The 9,973-nt window shown below is 40.0% G+C and overlaps 1 long non-coding RNA gene across 1 annotated transcript in view; it reads left to right on the top strand.

Moving 5' to 3' along the window:
* The first annotated feature begins 6,057 nt into the window (after positions 1 to 6,057).
* The window catches only part of LOC140848730 (uncharacterized), a 42,479-nt gene continuing 38,563 nt past the window's right edge, over positions 6,058 to 9,973 (top strand). Inside the window, exons 1-2 of the long non-coding RNA XR_012129842.1 lie at positions 6,058 to 6,193; positions 7,546 to 7,642. This is a non-coding gene — a long non-coding RNA (uncharacterized lncRNA). The remainder of the gene's footprint in view (positions 6,194 to 7,545; positions 7,643 to 9,973) is intronic.

The following is a 9,973-nucleotide window of genomic DNA, read 5'->3' as shown; positions in this document are numbered from 1 at the left end:
GGTATTATGCTCAGTGAAATAAGCCACACAGAGAAAGAAAAGTGTCAAATGATTTCACTCACCTGTGGAGTATCAGAAAAAAGAAAAAGAGTGAAGGAACAAGACAGTAGCAACCTCACCGAACCCAAGAATGGACTCACGGTTACCAAAGGGAATGTGACTGAGGAGGATGGGTTGGAAAGAAGGGAAGAGAGGGAAAATGGGGCATGACGCATAGCACACCTAATGTGGGTGGATGGCGGGCATGGGGAAGGCAGTATAACACAGTGATGATCAGCAGCACTTCTACAGCATATTCCCGGGCTGATGCGACAGGGACATTTATGGGCTATGTGGTGGGGACTTGATAATGGGGGTAGTCTAGTAAACATGACATTGCTCATGTAACTGTTTAGTACTGACTCCAAAATAAAAAGAAACACACAGTACCGTGGCTGAGGATTCCATTTTCCCAGATGCTGTCAGTTGGTCAGTGTCCACGACACCGGAATCACAGTTGCTCCTCGCAGCATACACATTCTGTCTCTAGGAAAGAGGCACCACTGTGACATCATGGAATCTCCAGGCAACAGTGCTGCTCTTGCAAACTCCACCCCCAGATGGCGGGCACTGCCCAGCCGTGAGGAGCTGCATCATCTTAGCAAATATTAGTGGTTCTTGCCTACATATATATATATATATATATATATATATACATATATATATATATATATACATATATATATATATATGTATATATATAATGATTTCACTCATCATTGGAGTATCAGAACAAAGGAAAAACTGAACAGCAGTCTCACAAAACCTAAGAATGGACTAAAAGTTACCAAAGGAAAGAGTCTGGGGTGGATGGGTGGGAATGGAGGGATCAGGGCAGGGGGAGCAAAGGACACATTAGAAGTAGCATATCTAATGTGTGAGGGGGTGCACAGGGAGGGCTATACAACACAGAAAAGACAAGTAGTGATTCTACAGTATCTTACTATGCTGATCGACAGTGATGGCAATGGGGTATCTGGGGGGGTGGGGGCAATGAGGGGACTCGAGTGAACATAATGCTACCATGTAATCGTAGATTAATTATAAGGATAAATAGATATAGATAGATAGATGTTACATAGATGAAGGTTAGATGATTAGACAGAAAGATAGATAGATAAATAGATAGAAAGATAGATAATAAATGAATGAATGAATGAATACATACATAGATACATACATACATAAAGAAAGAAAGAATGCAGCAGCCCAGTTTAAAAAAGACACGTGCATGCCTGTTTATCACAGCAATATTCACAATAGCCAAGCTGTCTATCAGAAGATGAGCAGTTGAAAATTTTTCTGCCATATGAAGAAAAGAAATTCTACCATTTACAACAACATGGATGGAGCTAGAGGGTATTATGCACAGTAAAATAAACCAGGCAGAGAAAGACAATTATCAAATGATTTCACTAACCTGTGGAGGCGGAGAACCAAGAGAAACTGAATGAGAAAAAGAGCACCAGATTCACAGAACCCAAGAATGGACTAACAGTTACCAAAGGGAAAGGGACGGTGGTGGATAGTTGGGAATGGAGGGATAAAGGAAGAGGGAAAGAAAGCGTGCATTATGATTAGCATGTATAATGTGGGAGGGAGGTCACAGGGAGGGATGCACAACATAGAGAAGACAAGTAGGGATTCTACAGTATCTTACTATGCTCATGGGGAGAGTCTAGTAAACATAATGTTACAAATCTAATTATACATTAATGAGAGAAAGATAGGTAGACAGAAAATAAATGAATGAATGAATGAATATGTACATACATACATAAAGAATGCAGCAGCCCAGTTTAAAAAAAACACATGCACCCCCATGTTTATCCCAGCACTATTCACAATAACCAATCTACAATTATATAAACAATATTATGGATACTAGACTGCACAGATCATCAAATCCCCCCCAAAACCCATTACAGTCACTGTTCATCAGCATTGTAAGATGCTATAGAATCACTACATGAATTCTCTGTACTATACTGACTTCCCCGTAGTACTCCCACCCACATTACATGAGCTAATAGTAATGCCTCCTTTCCACCCTTCTCCCTCTCTTCACAACCAGCCTTCCTAGTCCCTTACCCTTTGGTAAATTGGTGATTGGGGGAGTGTACTAAACATAATGTTGCCCATGTAATTGTAGTTTAATGATAAAGAAATGAATGAATGAATGAATGAATGAATGAATAAATAAATAGTACAATGCAGCAGCCCAGTTAAAAACAACATGTGCACCCCTATGTTTATCACAGCACTATTCACAATACCCAACCTCAGTGTCCCTCCATAGATGAACAGAATATTATTCAGCCATATGAAATAAACAAATCATATCATTTGCAAAAACATGGATGGAGGTAGAGGGTATTATGCTCAGTGAAATAAGCCACACAGAGAAAGAAAAGTGTCAAATGATTTCACTCACCTGTGGAGTATCAGAAAAAAGAAAAAGAGTGAAGGAACAAGACAGCAGCAGCCTCACTGAACCCAAGAATGAACTCACGGTTACGAAAGGGAATGTGACTGAAGAGGATGGGTTAGAAAGTAGGGAAGAGAGGGAAAATGGGGCATTACGAGTAGCACACATTATGTGGGTGGGCAGCAGGTATAGGGAAGGTGATGATCAGTAGCACTTCTACAACATATTCCCGGGCTGATGAACAGTGACTCTTACAGGCTATGTGGTGGGGACTTGATAATGGGGGTAGTCTAGTAACCATAACATTGCTCAGGTAACTGTTTAGTACTGACAACAAAATAAAAAGAAGCACACAGTAGCTTGGCTGTGGATTCAATTTTCCCTGAAGCTGTCAGTTGGTCAGTGTCCATGACACTGGAATCACAGTTGCTCCTCACAGCACACACATTCTCTCTCTAGGAAAGAGGCACCACTGTGACATCATGGAATCTCCAGGCAACAGTGATGCTCTTGCAAACTCCACCCCCAGATGACGGGCACTGCCTAGCCATGGGGAGGTGCATCATCTTAGCAAACATTAGTGGTTCTTCCCTACATATATCTATATGTAATGATTTCACTCATCATTGGAGTATCAGAGCAAAGAAAAAACAGAAGAAGAAAATAGCAGCAGTCTCACAAAACTCAGGAATCGACTAAAAGTTACCAAAGGGAAAGAGACTGGGGTGGATGGGTGGGAATGGAGGGATCAGGGCAGGGGGAACAAAAGACACCTTAGAATTAGCATATATAATGTGTCATGGGGGGCATGGGGAGGGCTGTACAACACAGAAAGGACAAGTAGTAATTCTATAGTATCTTACTAAGCTGATGGACAGTGACGGCAATGGGGTATCTGGGGGGACCTTGGTAATGAGTGCAATCGAGTGAACATAATGTTACCATGTAATTGTAGATTAATTATAAATAAAGATAAATTGATATAGATAGATGATAGATAGATATAGATGATGGTGAGATGATTAGACAGATAGAAAGATAGATGATAGATAAATAGATAGATGAAAAATAGATAATAAATGAATGAATGAATAAATACATACATACATAGATACATACATACATAAAGAAAGAATGCAGCAGCCCAGTTTAAAAAAGACATGTGCACACCTATGTTTATCACAGCACTATTCACAATAGCCAAGCTAAGTGTCCATCAGAAGATGAGCAGTGGAAAATTATTCTGACATATGAAGAAAAGAAATCGTACCAATTACATCAACATGGATGGAGCTAGAGGGTATTATGCTCAGTGACATAAACCAGGCAGAGAAAGACAATTAGCAAATGATTTCACTAACCTGTGGAGGTGGAGAACCAAGAGAAACTGAATGAGCAAAATGGCACCAGATTCACAGAACCCAAGAATAGACTAACAGTTACCAAAGGGAAAGGGACTGGGGTGGATAGTTGGGAATGGAGGGATAAGAAAAGAGGGAAAGAAAGCATGCATTATAGTTAGAATGTATAATGTGGGAGTGGGGTCACAGGAAGGGTTGCACACAGAGAAGACAAGTATTGATTCTACAGTATCTTACTATGTTCATGGACAGTGACTGCAATGGGTTATCTGGTGCATCTTCGGGATGGGGAGAGTCTAGTAAATATAATATGACTCATCTAATTTTGTACTAATGACAGAAAGATAGATTGGTAGATCTATAGATAGAAAGACAGAAAATGAATGAATGAATGAATGAATATGTACATTCATTCATAAAGAAAGAAAGAAAGAATTCAGCAGCCCAGTTTAAAAAAGACACATGCACGCCCATGTTTATAGCAGCACTATTCACAATGACCAATCTGCAATTATATAAGCAACATTATGGTTACTACACTGCCCAGATCATCAAGTCCCCCCCATATCCCATTACAGTCACTGTTCATCAGCATAGTAAGATGCTATAGAATCACTACGTGAATTCTCTGTGCTATACTGACTTCCCCATAGGAGTCCACCCTACATTATGTGAGCTAATCTTAATTCCCCTTTCCACTCTTCTCACTCCCTTCCCGACAAGCCTTCCTAGTCCCTTGCCCTTTGGTAAATTGGTGATGGGGGGATTGTACTAAACATAATGTTACCCATGTAATTGTAGATTAATGATAAAGAAATAAATGAATGAATGAGTAAATAAATAATACAATGCAGCAGCCCAGTTTTAAAAAAAAACATGTGAACCCCTATGTTTATTACAGCCGTATGCACAATAGCCAACCTCAGTGTCCAAAACTAGATGAACAGTGGAATATTATTGAGCCATATGAAGTAAACAAATCCTATCATTTGCAAAAATATGGAGGGAGCAAGAGGGCATTATATTCAGTGAAATAAGCCATGAGGAGAAAGACAAATATCAAATGATTGCACTTGCCTGTGCAGAAGGAGAACCAAGAGAAATCTGAAGAAGCAAAACAGCACCAGATTCACAGAGGCCAAGAATGGACTAACAGTTACCAAAGGAAAAGGCATTGAGGTGCATACGTGGAATGGAGGAATAAGTGGTGGGGGGGAGAATGTGCACATTACGATTAGCATGTATAATGTGGAAGGGAAGAGAAGGCAAGGATTGATACTACAGTATCTTACTATGCTCATGGACTGCAATGGTGTTTATGGGGGCATCTCCTTGATGGGAGGAGTTTAGTAAACTACATGTTACTCATGTAGTTCTGGACTAACAATAAATAAATAAATAAGAAATAAATAAGTAGATACATAACTAACTAAATACATACATACAGAAATAAATGATAGAATACAGCAGCCCAGTTTAAAAAAGACATGTGCACCCCTATGTTTATCACAGCACTATATGCAATAGCCAAGAAAGTGTCCATCAGAAGATGAACAATGGAATATTATTCAGCCATATGAAGAAACAAATCCTACAATTTGCAACAATATGGACGGAGGTAGAGGGTATTATGCTCAGTGAAATAAGCCACACAGAGAAAGAAAAGTGTCAAATGATTTCACTCACCTGTGGAATATCAGAAAAAAGAAAAAGAGTGAAGGAACAAGACAGTAGCAACCTCACCGAACCCAAGAATGGACTCACAGTTACCAAAGGGAATGTGACTGAGGAGGATGGGTTGGAAAGGAGGGAAGAGAGGGAAAATGGGGCATGACGCGTAGCACACCTAATGTGGGTGGGTGGCGGGCATGGGGAAGTTGATGATCACTAGAGCTTCTACAGCATATTCTCGGGCTGATGGACAGTGACTCTTACGGGCTATGTGGTGGGGACTTGAAAATGGGGTAGTCTATTAATGATAACATTGCTCAGGTAATGGTTTAGTACTGACACCAAAACTAAAAAGAAACAAACAGTAACTTGGCTGTGGATTCCATTGTCCCTTATGTTGTCAGTTGGTCAGCATCCCCAACACAGGAATCACAGCTGCTCCTTGCAGCATACACATTCTCTCTCTAGGAAAGAGGCCCCACTCTGACATCATGGAATCTCCAGGCAACAGTACTGCTCTTGCAAACTCTACCCCCAGATGGTGGGCACTGCTCAGCTGTGGGGAGCTACATCATCTTAGCAAACATTAGTGGTTCCTGACTACATATATCTATTCATAATGATTTCACGCATCATTGAAGTATCAGAACAAAGATAAAACTGAAGAGGAAAACAGCAGCAGACTGACATTACTGTGAGTAGTGCTGTGATAAACATAGGGGTGCGTGTGTCTTTTTTAAACTCAGCTGCTGCCTTCTTTCTTTCTGTATGTATGTATGCATGTACTTTTTCATTCATTCATTCACTATTTATCATCTATCTATCTATCTATCTGTGTTATCCTTCTGGGGTTAATATACAGTTAGATACCCCTTTGCAGGCACTGTCCATGAGCATAGTAAGATACTGTAGAATCAATACTTGTATTCTCTGCATTGTGCAACCTTCCCTGTGAACCGCCTCCCACATTATACGTGCTAATTGTAATGCACACTTTCTTTCCCTCTCCCCTTATACCTCTACTCCCAACTATCCACCCCAGTCCCTTTCCCTTTGGTAATTGTTCGTCCATTCTTGGGTTCTGTGATTCTTCTCCTGTTTTGCTCTTTCAGTTTCTCTTGGTTCTCCACCTCCACAGGTTAGTGATATCATTTGATACTTGTCTTTCTCCGCCTGGTTTATTTCACTGAGCATAATAACCTCTAGCTCCATCCATGTTGTAAATGGTAGGATTTGTTTCTTCATATGGCAGAATAATTTTCCACTGCTCATCTTCTGATGGACACTTAGCTTGGCTAATGAGAATACTGCTGTGATAAACCTAGAGGTGCACGTGTCTTTTTTAAACTGTGCTGCTACTTTCATTCTTTATGTAAGTATGTATGTATGCATGTATGTATGTATGTATTTATTCCTTCCTTCATTCATTCATTTATTACCTACCTATGTACCTATATTTCTATCTAATCATCTAACCATCATCTACATGAATCTATCTATCATCTATCTATCTGCATCTATTTGTTTATTTATAACTATTCTACAATTACATGGTGACATTATGTTTACCTGAGTCCCCCCATCAACAAGGTCACCCCAGTTGGCCCATTGCTGTCACTGTCTGTCAGCATTGTGACATATTGTAGAATCACTACTTGTCTTGTCTTTGTTGTACCGCCCTCCCCGTGCCCCCCTCACACATTATATATGCTGATTCTAATGTGTCCTTTGCTCCCCCTTCCCTGATCCCTCCATTCCCACCCATCTACCCCAGTCTCTTTCCCTTTGGTGTCTTTTAGTCCATTCGTAGGTGTTGTGAGACTGCTGTTCAGTTTTTTCTCTGTTCTGATACTCCAATGATGAGTGAACTCATTATATAAATACATATGTATATATATACATATATGTATTCAAGAACCACTAGTATATGCTAAGATGATGCAGCTCCCCACGGGTGGCCAGTGCCCACAATTTGGGGGTGGAGTTTGCAAGAGCATCACTGTTGCCTGGAGATTCCACGATGTCACAGTGGTGCCTCTCTCCTAGAGACAGAATGTGTGTACTGAGAGGTGTAGCTGTGATTCCGATGTCGTGGATACTGACCCAGTTGGCAACATCAGGGAAAACGGAATCCAGAGCCAAGGTACTGTGTGTTTCTTTTTATTTTGGAGTCAGTACTAAACAGTTACCTGAGCAACATTATGGTTATTAGACAAGCCCCATTATCAAAAATCACCACATGGACCATAAGAGTGTCTCTTCATCAGCAGAGGAATATGCTGTAGAAGTGCTGCTGATCATCACTGTGTTATGCTGCCTTCCCCATACCTGCCGCCCACCCACATTAGGTGTGCTACTCGTAATGCCCCATTTTCCCTCTCCTCACTGCCTTCCAACCCATGCTCCTCAGTCACATTCCTTTTGGTAACCATGAGTCCATTCCTGGGGTCGATGAGGTTGCTGCTGTCTTTTTCCTTCACTCTTTTTCTTTTTTCTGATACTCCACAGGTGAGTGTGAAATCATTTCACACTCTTCTTTCCCTGTGTGGCTTATTTCACTGAGCATATTACCCTCTACCTCTGTCCATGTTGCCACAAATGCCATTTCTTCATATGACTGAATAATATTCCACTGTCATCTTCTGCTGGACGCTTACCTTGGCTATTGTGAATAGTGCTGTGATAAACATAGGAGTGCACATCTCCTTTTCAAACTGCACTGCTGTATTCTATTATTTATTTCGGTATGAATGTGTTTAGTTAGTTAGCTAGCTACTTATTTATTTGTTATTCATTTATTTATCATCAGTGTACTACTACATGAGTAACATGTAGTTACACTAAACTTTCCCCTCCTGGTTTATTTCACTGAGTATAATGCCCTCTTGCTCCATACATGATTTTGCAAATGGTATGATTTGTTTACTTTATATGGTTGCATAATATTCGACTGTTCATCAACTGATGGACACTGAGCTTGGGTGTTTTGAATAGTGCTGGGATAAACAGGGGTGCACATGTTGTTTTTAAACTGGTCTGCTGCATTCTACTACTCATTTTTTGTTCATTCATTTAATTATCATTAATCTACAATTACATGGGTAACATTATGTTTAGTACACTTGCCCCATCACCAATTTAACAAAGGGTAAGGGACTAGTAAGGCTGTTTGGGAAGGTAGGGAGAAGGGTGGAAAGGTGGCACTATGAATAGCTCACATTGTGTGGCGGGGATTGCTATGGAGAAGTCAGTATAGCACAGAGAATTCAAGTCGTGATTCTACAGCGTCTTACTGTGCTGATATACAGTGACTGTAATGGGGTATGTGGGGGGGACTTGATGATCTGGGCAGTCTAGTAACCATAATGTTGCTTACATAATTGTAGTTTGGTTCTTGTGAATAGTGCTGTGATAAACATAGGGTTGCATGTGCCTTTTTTAAACTGGGCTGCTGCCTTCTTTCTTTCCTTCTTTCTTTCTTCTTTCTTTCTTTCTTTCCTTCCTTCCTTCCTTCCTTCCTTCCTTCCTTCCTTCCTTCCTTCCTTCCTTCCTTCCTTCCTTCCTTCTTTCTTTCTTTCTTTCTTTCTTTCTTTCTTTCTTTCTTTCTTTCTTTCTTTCTTTCTTTCTTCTTTCTTTCTTTCTTTCTTTATGAATGTATGTTTTCGTTCATTCATTCACTATAATCTATCTATCTATCTCTCTGTCTTATCTTTCTGTCATTAATGTACTATTAGATGAGTAACATTATGTTTACTAGACTCCTCCCATCAAAAACATGCCCTCAGATACCTCATTGCAGTCACTGTCCATTGTAAGATACTGTAGAATCAATACTTGTCTTCTCTGCGTTGTGCAAACCTTCCTGTGAGCTGTCTCCCACATTATACATGCTAATCGTAATGCACACTTTCTTTACCTCTCCCCTTATACATCTATTCCCAACTATCCACCCCAGTCCCTTTCCCTTTGGTAACTGTTTGTCCATTCTTGGGATCTGTGATTCTTCTGCTGTTTTGCTCTTTCAGTTTCTCTTGGTTCTCTGCTTCCACAGGTTAGTGATATCATTTGATACTTGTCTTTCTCCGCCTGGTTTATTTCACTGAGCATAAGAAACTCTAGCTCCATCCATGTTGTAAATGGTAGGATTTGTTTCATCATATGGCAGAATAATTATCCACTGCTCATCTTCTGATGGACACTTAGCTTGGCTAATGTGAATAGTGCTTTGATAAACATAGGAGTGCACGTGTCTTTTTAAAACTGTGCTGCTACTTTCTTTCTTTCTTTCTTTATGTATGTATGTATGTATGTATGTATGTGTGTATTTATTTATTCCTTTCTTCCTTCCTTCATTCATTTATTACCTACCTATGTACCTATATTTCTGTCTAATCATCTAATCAACATCTACATGAATATATCTATCGATCATCTATCTGCCTCTATTTGTTTATTTATAACGATTCTACAATTA

This window comes from Manis javanica, chromosome 4 (genome assembly GCF_040802235.1).
Source record: "Manis javanica isolate MJ-LG chromosome 4, MJ_LKY, whole genome shotgun sequence".
Lineage (NCBI taxonomy): Eukaryota > Metazoa > Chordata > Mammalia > Pholidota > Manidae > Manis > Manis javanica.
The sequence above is the reverse complement of the archived record's forward strand: the minus strand, read 5'-3'. Positions and strand labels throughout refer to the sequence as shown.